We start from the raw sequence: 11112 nt of genomic DNA, 5'->3' as shown, positions 1-11112 counted from the left end.
GAGCGTGGGCTGTGCTGTCACAGTGAAATACAGGTACAGTCAGAGCATGATGAACTTTGTGTGGGACATGAAGTGCAGGAAAAATCCTCAAATCCCACTCCCTCCCCCTCTTAAGGGGCGAATCTGGAGAAGAAACTCGGGCAAAGGGTGAGATTCAGAAACAGCCCCTGGACTTCAGGTGCCTCATCACAACATTCCTAACTAGGAGGGGAGAGAGGCAAGGTTTGCTCAGCTCCATAGGGCTGGAAAGGTTTATTTCCCCAAAAATCCCTCCCAAGCAGCTGTGCCAGCCCGGGCCGCTGTGCTGGGCGTGGGAGAAGCTGCTCTGCCCCGCACAAAAGGTCACTTGGAGGCAATCGAGCTGTGATTAGCCGGCAAAGCAGACGGCCATAAAAATAACCACCCCGTGTGTGTTTGGAGAGGTTTCCTCCGCCCTTGGCTGCGCTGCCCGCTCCCAGCAGATGGGGGAAGCGAGCCGGAGTGGCCCCGCTGAAGGTCGGCTGGGCAGGCTGCAAGGCCAACACAGCAGCAATTACATTTAGTGCGATTGTTTGGAGGGAAAAAAAAAAAGTGCTATGTTTTTATTCTTTGCTTATTTCGCATATAGACTTTCCCCTGTTGATAAAAGGCTCACAGCACCTGCTGTAAAACACGGGAATTCAAATGGCTTGGGTCACCTGGGAAATAAAAAAGGGTATGTTGGGTTATTTTCCACTGTAATAATGAGGGAAAAAATTGGTAATAAGGAGTAGGGTTATCTCTGAATCAAGAAACATCCTGGAGTGAGACAGACTCCAGCTCTACCACAGATATCCTGGCCATCTCGATAGGTGTCAATGTCTCTGCCTCTGTTTTCCATGGGTAAACAATTCCAGGATCCAGAGGTTGGAAGGGACCTTTGGACACCCCCCAGTCTAGCCCAGCTGCTCCCTGGGCCCTGCCCACTGTGGCTCTGAATTCTCCAAGGATGCAGAACTCTCTGCCCCTCTGGGCAACCTGCTCTACTGTCTGAGCCCCCTCACAGTGAAAATAGGAAATTTTGGACTGTTGGAGTGGAATTTCCTGTATTTAGGATTGTTCCTACTGCTTCCTACCATGGAAGCTGGTGCCCAGTGAGAAAAGTCTGCCTGTGTGCTCTTTATCCTTTCCCCCAGGTGTTTGTACACATTTATAGATCCCTCCTGCACCACCTCATCCTGAGGCCAAAGACTCCCAGCTTGCTCATCCTCCCCTCACACGTCAGCTTCGATGCCTTAATCATCCAAATATTTAACTCCATCTTTTCTCCAGCTTGTCCAAATCACCCAGGAATTTCCCCTGGATCCCAGTGTGCTGTTTAAGGGGTTTCTCCTGCCTGTGCAATGAGGAGCTGCAGAAAGCAGAGTGTGAAGTCCCCTGTGGGTGCTGTCCCCGTCCCTGTGCTGTGCCCTGGCTGGCGGCGGTGCCACCTGGGCACAGCAGGGCTGGCACTGCCATGGCATCACCTCCCACAGCCAGGGAGGGAGGCTGTGACACCACAGCTGTGACAGAGGCCACCCCAGCGTGGCCCCACGGGAAGGGAGAGCCAAGGTGAAATCAGAGCAAGATGAATCTCCCCTCTCTGCTCTGCACCGACTGTTTGATCACAAGTGGATGAGCTGCTGCAACAGGGAAATAAATGCAACCTTGCTCCTGCTTTGGGGTGGAAGGTGCTACAGAAAAACCCCTCCTTTGGGAGACCATGCTTTGGAAGCACAGGAAATTGCCTGGATTTAAAAAGGAACACCAGGAATAATGCTTTTCCAGGCCAGACAAGGAAGAGAGATTTCCCTTCCTTTCTCTACTTTATCACATTGTCACCAACAAGAAAACCATGTTTCATCAGAGCTTGGCCTTGCTCCCCCAGGTTTTAATCAAAATAGTTATTGATGAAAAATCGGAAGGGAATTGTAGCTAGAGATGCTGCAAACCCACTGCTCAGTGCTGTACCAGAATAGTTGTAATGAAAATTCAATGTTTCTCATTGATTCCTACCTCTTGATTTCCCAACATATCCCATTATTTTAGGTACAAAACCTACACCCTAAAATCCCCATAACACACATTAATGTAATTAGACAGCACAACAAAATCAGGATAATTAGAGCATCTATGGAATTGGTTTGTGACTTCTTCATCCATTTATAATTATAAATCATGGAAGTGCAAGTTGTGTACACGTGCCTAATCAACTGATGGCTGTCACACACAGCCCTTCTTCTGTCCCCTCCCATTTTTGTCACCAGGCCTGCTCCTTTCAGGCTCCTTGGTGTCTCTTCCCTTTGTAACTCTGTGCAGTCATTTACCCACAGACCTGTGGTTAATCCTGATACCCAAATTGGCTCCTCTGAGTCTGAAACAACATTCAGAGAAATGAAACTAAAATAAAAGGAGTTTGTCATCCATCTGGAGATGGGGTGGGGGACGGAAGAAGCAACTGCTAGGTCCAAAAATCCGTCAGATTGTTCTTTATGAGCCCCAAACCACAGGTGTGGGTGTGGAAAGGTCTTTTTTCAAATCTGCATGTCTGAGTTTGAGTGATTCACATCTAAAGCTGTGGCTGCACATTCTTGAATTCAGGGAAGGCTCCAGTATAAAATCTCTGGCACAGGAAGTTCAGCTTCCTCTCCAGATTTCCTTCCTCCACCTCCTTATATGCAGAACAGCAGGGAACTCGCTCTGGCCTGGCCAGCGCAAACTCTCAGGAGTGCAGAGTTTGAGTTTATGGCCAACACCTCCAGCTCAAGGGTTCAAGGAGGCAGCACAGCCCAGTGGCTCTGCGTGACAACACTGAATCCCAAAATATCCTCAACTGCTGAGCTGGGTTTGGTACCTGCACGTGAAGCCAGCACAGACAGGGGAGGCACTTCAATGCCAGCACACAGACAGGACAGTCACATCAGTGCCATCAGACACAGGACAGTCATCTCAGTGCCACCACAGACAGGACAGTCACATCAGTGCCATCAGACACAGGACATCACCTCAGTGCCACCACAGACAGGACAGGCACCTCAGTGCCATCAGACACAGGACAGTCATCTCAGTGCCACCACAGACAGGACAGTCACCTCAGTGCCATCAGACACAGGACATCACCTCAGTGCCATCAGAGATAGAGGAGGCACCTCAGTGCCATCAGAAACAGGACATCACCTCAGTGCCATCACACAGGACAGTCACCTCAGTGCCATCAGACACAGGACATCACCTCAGTGCCATCAGACACAGGACAGTCACCCCAGTGCCATCAGAAACAGGACATCACCTCAGTGCCATCACACAGGACATCACCTCAGTGCCATGGCAGTGGGCACTGGGCAGCAGGAAAGGGTTAAATCCCACGACTCACCTGCTATTACATCCCAGCAAACAGAAAAGGGTCCTTGGGTTTCAGTCCCATCCAGATGCTCAAAGTGAGAGATTAATAAATAATAAATAGGAGTAGCATCAGTTACAAATGCCAAAGGGGGATGATGGCTCTGGATGCATTTCTGCTGACTGGTGCATATCAGGAAACCACAGAGTGCTTTTAGCTTTGACTCCAACATTAATTTTGGCAGTGGAAAGAGGTTTTATTAAAAGTACTGAAAATGTCATTCATCTTTATTCGTATTACATTTGTTACAGGGATTTAAACCCCAACATGGAACTATAGGGAGAAGAAAAAATTGAGATTGACTCATCTGATCATAAAAATAAACGGGACTCTAAACATGTTTTAAATAGTAAGAAGTACATTTGGGTATTATATTTCTAATACTGGAAGGTGGTACTGATATGAACTATTTTTCATGGTTTGTTTTTTCTCTAAGGGGTTCTTTTTGAACTCCTTATAAACTAAATTATTTGTAGGTATGCTATGATGGTAGCCCATAATCCATAAGGGGAAAAATAAATAAGAGGTGGAAATGTGAAGAATTGAAACCATTCCATTATTTTAAAATATTAAATTCAAAGGCAACAAAACTATTCTTTGAAGTACTACCCAGTAATCTAATAGATTTGAAATCCTGCTGTAAGTCCATTTACTCAAAATTGTCTTTTTGTCTATTTTAGTTAATGCTGAATAATACATTGATAATGCTGGATCTTTTCTAGGATGTTCCCAAGCTGAGGTAAGTGGGGAATTTTGTCACTTGCAATTTAGGACCCCTAACCTGAAATCCAGATTTTTCTGCTGCAAATACAAAATTTACAAAATTTAAAAAAAAATTCTGATGCAAATCCCTACTGGCAGCAGTGTGGCAGAAATCACAGAAGCCCAATGGCCTTTCTGGTTTATGGGATTGGCACAACACCACCAGAAATGGAAGAGCTGATTTCCAGCTGTGGCAGTTCTTGAGTGAAAATGTCTTTAATCAAGCATCACCTCTCAACACACAATAATCACCTACAAGTAGGTTTTATTCTCAGGTCTGACACTGGATTGTTCAGTGAGTGAAAAGTTCAAGGTTTTTAGAGAACACTGGGTTTTTATGGGTTTTCTTCCTCGTTCATGATAATGCTATCATTGGGGAAAGGGGCTGGTTTATGTTACTTTGAGTATCTATTTTTTAATGTATTTCTTGACTCTTTGCAACTTCTTCGTCCAGACTTGTTTGTGTTTTAAGGTTTATAAAAATATTTCCCATCAAAATTATTTCTTCAATAAATATTTTGGCTTGACTAAGCAAAACCATACATGTAGAGGAGCTTATTTTTGTCCACTATATGTAATTGCCTTTGTATAAAAACTAAATTTCATGTGCTGTTTATTTACTAAAACATTAATTCATTCAGCCTCTGAAAATCCAACTGTGTTGGCTGTTTGTATTTTGTCAGTTCTCTTAAGCAGTACCTAGAGAGATGTCACACTTTATACATAAAGTTTTGTTTTGCTGATTTGAAACATGAATTTTAAGCATGATCTCGTAACAGATTCTCCCAAGGAAGGGTTTCACAGAATTGCTGACAAATGGTTTGAGATTTGGGATATTCACTGTGACAGATCCCACAGGTCACAGGAAAATTCTCTTTTTTGTACATTTAGAATCCAGCCCAGCCCCTTGCTGGAAGGACATGAGTAGAACTTGGCTGCAAGTTCTTTCATTCTGAGCAGCAACTGAACTGTGTTTTCCTTTCTTCCCAAATAAATACTAATTTTTGGAGTATGGATGTAAGCATCACTGAACCTACTCATTTTATTACCTACTGCTATTCCATTAATGCCTACTGAACTCTCCAACCTTCTTATGGCAATTAGGCTTTGTTTGACTTCACAGGGATTCCCAAGGCCAGTGGTAAAGTCCCCTGACCATGAATATTTTTGTTCTACAGCTGCAATTTTGTTGTCTGCATTCTGGAATCCTGCAGCAGCACTGAAGTTCTCCTTCAGCTGCAGGTCAGGCTCTTGGAGAGAACAGAAATGGTTGGCAGCAGCTTCCTTAGGACACACAGCTGTGCCCCCTTTCCCACACTGCTCCTTCATGGATGGAAGAATGGGATGGAAGCTCCATGGGAATCTGACACACAGCAAGGTGAGCAAATTCCTTCTTGTCTTTGAAGGTATTTCAAACTTCACCACAGGTGTGGTGTGTCTGACATCGTGGAAAGTTTAGTAGCTAGGCTGAATTCTCAGTGTGGATTCTAAACTCTCAGCGTCTCCTGGGTCCCAGTTGTTTTTCTGTTTGCTGCTCAATGAACCCCTTGAGGAAAGTCCCTTTAAATGGGGAAATAGGAGGATTTAAATGGGGAAATATGAGGATTTAAATGGAGAAATATGAGGCTTTAAGCTTTTACTCAAACTGCTTGATCAGCCTTCATGCAACCCAAGTGTTACCTACTTAAAGGAAGACCGGCATGGTGCAATTAGTTGGGCGTGTTTATAAATGGGTGTAAACACACAATGCAGAATCGGATTTCTAAGATGATTATAACAATTCCCTTTGTTGCTATTATATTCTTTTCCAAGAGCAACAAAGGACTTTTAAAAGCCAAGCTACAGCTTGCAAGTTTAAAGGTACAGCAAAAATGTAAACTCGTAATAAATACCTGAGTACAAAGGAAAACCAGAATAATCCCCAGCACATGGAAAAGAGCTGTGATACAATTCTGATTCTAGGAAAAAAACCACTCAAAGCTATTCTTTTGTCTTTCTTAAGATGGATTTGTTTAAATAGAATGAAAAAAATGGAGATTTGGTGTTTGGTAAGTGCATAAACATGTTCAGACCAACCTTGAGACACTTGTTTATGCTTCAAAGTTGGAAGATGGAAAAAAGAAAAGTTCAGAACAGAGAACTTCTCTTCCCAGCAGAGAAGTTTTGTGTTTTGTTGAACAAGTATCCACAGAGATTACAAAATTCTGTATTTGTGTCACTGTAGGATTGTATCAGAGTATAAAATCAGGTGTTGACTGTGAGGAACAGGAGATCCAGGCTCAAGCAACCCCAACATTTCATCTCCCTTCTTTTCACAAAGTGCTGGGTGGTGGTGTCTAAATAATTTCACATCGCTCTGCATCAGCTTCCTATGTCTAAGACAACAGTATTTGTAATTTTTTGGCTTTGGAAAATGCTACAAGTTCTGCCAAACATAGGAACCAGGAATAAATTTGTATTATTGTTGAAGTGAGAGATACCTGTGGCACTGATTCTTTTTAAATGGGTCACAAAGGAATAGGAGCAAGGTTTTTCCCTGGAAATGAAAGCACCTCCAGCCATAATTTGTAAGAAAACCAGATTAGAATTTGTGAGAAAACAGGACTAGAGATAATGCCTTTTTAAGGACATGGAGCCCAGCGTGTCCTGCTCCAATTCTGCCTCTGTTGAGGACAAAATATTCCCCGACAATCATTTAAGACATGATTATAACATTCCCAGGACACATCCAGGAAAGCTCTGAGCCTTCACAACTCTGCCACTTCCCTTACACAGCAATGGATTTTTCCAAAGGATTTTGAAGTGACTTCCAAAGTCCCTCAACGATTCTGAATTACCTGTCCTTGACCCATCTCACACACAACCCATCCTGACCCTCACCAAAACTGGAATTCAGGAATTCCATGGCTGGATCAGTTATAAACTCAGTGTATGGACTTTGTTGTTTGACACAAAGACTCTCAGAACCAGCTCTCCTTACCTTAAAACCTTGTCAATTATATTCTCTGCAGACTAACACAGTTTTGCTAATTTTATGCCATGTTCTCAGAAGTGTTTAAAATAACTCTTTTGTTCCATAATAATAGGGAAACTGAAAGAAACTGTGAGAATGCAGAATGTAACTAAGGAGACTGAGCTACTCCTACTTTTTGCTCTGCCTGGCCCCACTGAGGATTTCTATTCAGTTTGCTTTTACTTATTTATTTTCTCTAATGAATGATCTTGATATTCTGCTACCTGGGTCCTTCCTCAGAAGGTAGCAGTGATGATTGTCATCCAATTGTTAAAGAAGTGGCAAATAACAGCAGGTTGGAACTGCTCTGAATTAGCTTTTAAAAAATAAAACAATAATATAAAAAAAAGAGTTCTGAAGAGACTCAGGGTTGAAGCACAGCTGAAGTTTAGACATTGTATAAGCTTCCTTTAATTTTGGTGCAATGTCAGGAGAAATGAGAGTTCTGCTTTTCTTTAGGGACCAAATGGAGAACTTCAAACTAATTCAAAATCACGTGAGTGTCTCCTTGGCTCTCTCCAGGGTTCATAGAATGCACTCTGCAGCCATCAGAGGATAGAAAGGCAGACAAAATGTTATGGAATGGGGAATGGTGTGGTTCTGGAATATGAGGTGGAGTTTTGAGCCAGTCTATTAAAAACACTTACCTGAGGTAACAAAGAAAGGAGGCAAAACACAATTATTTATTACTTCAGCAGTATCCTTATACCATCTGAGGAGCTTTGCAATTTTGGTAAGTGTTGATTTTTCACCTTTTTGTAGAAAGCATAATTTATACCTGTTTGGTGACAGTTATTCTGTCAGAGCCCAGGAGCATCTTGATTTACCATAAGAATCATACAATAACAACATGTAAATTTTGATTATAACTATGGTATTTGTATGCAAAAATTAATTTAAGAAGTGAAACTGCCCAAAGCTTCACCTAACTCAGGATGCTCCCTACAAAGGGGTTAATGTCAGCTGATTGAGAAAAAGGTGCAAGAAATTTTGCAATGGAGAACTGTGGAGCAACCCTTCTGCAGAGAGGTTTTCTGTAGCTCTAACTCAGGACCAAAACAGTAACTTCAAAGTTGACTAAAAAAAACCCATTAAAATTGGTTTTATTGATTATCTGTAGCAGATCTTCAAATATTCACAGGTATTTTCAGCTAAATTTTCAGTTTTAAACAATATTTTTGCAGCGTATAGAAAGAGATAAACTTGTATCTGGTAAGTCCACTTAATTCTGGTGATTTGCACATTCATCCACTGAACAGTGCAAACTATGGCAGTTCATGGATCTGTGAGAAAAATTAGGATTAAAAATGAAAAATAAATTTTAAAATTCAATATAATGCCTGTGCAGCAGCTTCCAGCACAGGATTCTATGAGGACAGCAGAATAAACCACCTTGCTGCACACAGCAATGTGGGATTCCTCAGATTTTAAAACCTCCAGGTTTTAAAAATTAGAATGCATAAAAGTTAGAATGCTGCAAAAAAAAAAAGAGATTCTTAGGAGGGGATAAGATCTGAATGTGTATTTTATTTCAAAAAAACCAAACCATGTTTAGTTATTAGAATTGCACTGCTGGTAAAATCATGTAAGAGAAATCTAAGGAGGAAAAGCAGGATCTGTATGATAAGAGTGTGCAATAGGAAAAAGCATGCATTAGTTTAAAATGACATCAGTTATAATTATGTAATTTATGATATAATTAATTGACAGTGCAACTGTTCTAGTCCAATAACAAAATCTCAATGCAGCTATTTTCTCAAAGAAGCAAAATGTGATTTACTATCTGCTATCAATCTTAGAACGTTATTTTTGTTCATTACACAGATTTTTTTTCTGTATGATCCAGTGCTAGCTGAAAATTTTCCACAAAATCTCATAAGATTGAGAATTTTTTCTTTGTAAAACAAGGACTTTTTTTTTTTAACCTTTTATGTATGGTACCTTTTTTGCCTAATGTATTAAGTGGTTATTCTTTTCCACATAAATGGAATATTCCCATCAGGATATTTTAATCTCTGCCAAGTCAAAAAACAATCTGTAACTAAAAAAATTTTTAAAAAACCAACATGCAACTTGCCTACTATAAATCTCACTTAGATTTAATAACTAAAATATTGTGTTTAACTGCTTTTGAAATGTGTAGGCAACTTTGCAAATATCTAATAAACTTGTGGTGTTTCTTAAGCACTTAGATTTAATCAGTATTTTCCAGATGGGGATGCTGGATGGATCTCTAGCCTCAAGAACATTGACATCCCCATCTGCACCCAATGTGGTTCCACAGATTTTAACAGGATAATTCCTGTCCACATTTCAGGGGTGGAACAGAAATTTCCCCATGGTTACTGGAAAGAATATTAGCAATTTGGGACAGTAATTCGAGAATAATTTATTTTCATTTCAGTAAATTTCTTATTTTGTTATTTGTAAATCACAAAGTGATGAATTAAAGTGTTAGCGCATCATAAAAGTTATTTAAAAACAAACATTTGATCATTATAAATCAAAGGCTTAACCGCACCAGGATCTAATAGTTTTTCATAGCAGACAAGCTGAATAATAGCCAATCCACTTTCCTACAGTTTAAATGGCAGACCTGCTCTTTCTTTTACTAATTAAAGGTAACCACACCTCCCTTCAGAAGGCATGACAGAAGGAACACTGCTTTAAATTCTAGGGAAGCAAGAATCTACTGGGGGAAGAGTTAGCAGAAGAAATATTGCCCTCATTAATCTTTTTTTGGTTGTTTTTTTGTTGTGTTTGTGGGGTTTTGTGTGTTGTGGGGTCTTTTGTTTATTTTATTACAGTGTATTCATGCTGGATAGGTTTTAATTGAAAATTGGCTATAATGCTGTGGTTGTTTTACTTTTACTATAAACCTGTTTTGGTTGCCAAGTAACCTCACCTTTTAGCAAGGCATAAACAAATATTTGGGAAAAACCCCAGATTTAGACCTGTGATTGGAGGAAAAGTGACACAATAGTGTATCTCTACTCACTTTTCAACATTAGGGTTTCAGTATGAGTTCTGGTGGGAAATTATTCCATTTTGGTGACAAGTCTCCTGCCTGGTTTATGTGAGGTCCCATCTGCAAGACAGAAATTACAAATTTTATGCTTATTATTTTTTGCCTACTTTCTCTTTCATGCAAACCCTTCCAGAACAGTGATGGATGCTGTGAGAACATGAAAAGAATGCTCTGGAAACTTTGGCTGTGTGAGTACCTTTATAAGCAAAGCTGGAAAGAAGTTCTAAGCTACAGAATTGCTGTTTGTCAAGTTCCTGAGGGAAAGATCACTGAATCCCAGATTTGTGAGGGTTGGAAAGGCTCTCTGGAGATCACCCTGGCCGAGGCAGGGTCACCTGGAGCCGATGAAATAGGAATAGTGTCAGATTATGTTTGGGATGGCTCCAGAAAGGGACACTCCACACACAGCTGCTCCCTGCCACCCCCATGGAAAGGAACTCTTCCTCACGCTGAGGAGGAACTTCTGGTTCAGTTTACAGCCATTGCTCCCCGTCCTGTGGCTGGGCACCGCTGAGGAGCCTGGCACCATGCCCTGACACCCCTCAGAGACATTTTTATTCATTAATGAGATCCCTCCTCAGTCTTCCCAGACTAACCAGGCCCAGCTCCCGCAGTCTCTCCTCATACGATGATATGAAGATATTTATCGCTTGCCAGCCTCTTGTGAGCAGCATTTTAAGGCCTGTGGCCTCTCCCACCCTTTCCCGCTCGGCAGCCCGGAGCACTCCCATTTAACGCGGCGTGGAGGCTCTGCCTCTCCCAGCCCTGAGCTTAAACACCATTTGTGGCTTCAGTTTTGTGTCTTTTTGTTCCCATGAGGCTCTTTCAGACTTGTTTTCGGCCTGCAGGGCCGGCGGGGCGGCCGCGATCCCCCCGCCTGCTGCCCGCCCTCGCCCTTTGTTCGCTGAGGGG

General features: G+C 41.7%; 1 protein-coding gene across 1 annotated transcript in view; it reads left to right on the top strand.

The window, feature by feature from the left end:
- Window positions 1–10846: 10846 nt before the first annotated feature.
- The window catches only part of GNB1 (G protein subunit beta 1), a 37218-nt gene continuing 36952 nt past the window's right edge, over window positions 10847–11112 (top strand). Inside the window, exon 1 of the mRNA XM_031062504.1 lies at window positions 10847–10863. The gene's annotated coding sequence lies outside the window, so the exon portion shown is untranslated. The remainder of the gene's footprint in view (window positions 10864–11112) is intronic.

This window comes from Geospiza fortis, unplaced genomic scaffold (genome assembly GCF_000277835.1).
Source record: "Geospiza fortis unplaced genomic scaffold, GeoFor_1.0 scaffold37, whole genome shotgun sequence".
Taxonomy (NCBI): Eukaryota; Metazoa; Chordata; class Aves; order Passeriformes; family Thraupidae; genus Geospiza; species Geospiza fortis.
Note: the sequence above shows the minus strand (reverse complement) of the source record. Positions and strands in the feature narration are given on the sequence as shown.